This window comes from Etheostoma spectabile, chromosome 4, assembly GCF_008692095.1.
Source record: "Etheostoma spectabile isolate EspeVRDwgs_2016 chromosome 4, UIUC_Espe_1.0, whole genome shotgun sequence".
In the NCBI taxonomy this organism is placed as follows: domain Eukaryota; kingdom Metazoa; phylum Chordata; class Actinopteri; order Perciformes; family Percidae; genus Etheostoma; species Etheostoma spectabile.
In genome coordinates, this window is record NC_045736.1 from 29511382 (window position 1) to 29512501 (window position 1120).

Genomic DNA, 1120 nt, shown 5'->3' on the forward strand with positions numbered 1-1120 from the left:
ACCTGTTGTAAGGTCAGATTTACAAATTTTGTCTTTTGTTCACTAAGTGAAAATGTTTGACCAATCAGGGTAAAAAAGAAAAAACTGAGAACTGTGTCCTCAAATATTATAAATAGTTTGTCGTAAATTGTTTTGTGTTTATAAAGACACCGTTTTGTCCTTTACTCTCTCGAGTACAGTGTTTCTTGTAGAACTCTACACGTGTTTGTTGTTATGTATATCCCCTCTAGTTGGAGCCTTCCATACTTTGTGGCTCTTGTTCCTTTGTTAAATAAACAAATACTGCCAGCTGAAAAGGTTGTGTTCTCAAAGTCTATGATTTATATTTTTACTCCATTACAGAGTCTCACATCATCGTTCTTATTTGAGTGACAATCAAGATACAATTCAGCACACACGTTATTGTTTATCCAATAACGTTTTCGGTAGCCTAAATCGGCATGGGAATGTGCATTATTCAATATTCGTGATTAGGAGAGATTATCACATGTTTGTGACTAATTTACTCGAAGTGAATAGTACCAAAGTTAAAGAAGCTTCAAAGATTTGGATGTACTTCAAGAATGTGGTTTTACAACTTATTTTCATATAAATTCGCCGTTGTTCTTAAAGAAATGTTCTGACGTAAGCCCATTGTCCTCTTTAAAGAGGTCCGACTGGTAAAGGATGACATTAAGAACACACTTTATGTTCTCCAGGAAAGCCAGTGAAAGGACAGAGTGGTGGGAAACCAGGGAGACCCATCACAGAGCCTGGGGGACAACAGATCAGCAACTTTGCCTGAAGGGACAGAGAAAGCTCTAAGAGACTCGGGTCCTCAAATTTAGACTTGTTTTATATTTTGACCCCGATGATAAATGTTCCTTAGATATGTAAGCAGCACACCACATTTTTACTAATTGTATCTCATCTACTGAGGAACCCCTAATTTTTAATCACTCAGTTTGAAAACATGTTCATGTCAGGTACTCTATGTAACGTATGGAAGAATGTGTTTGACTGGTGTGATGTTGAAAAAATTCTAATTACTTTATTATTATTATTATTCCCCTTTCTTGCAACTTGACTAGTTCCTCATCTTTTAACCTATAATAATCATGTCTGCTGTTACTTTTAGTGT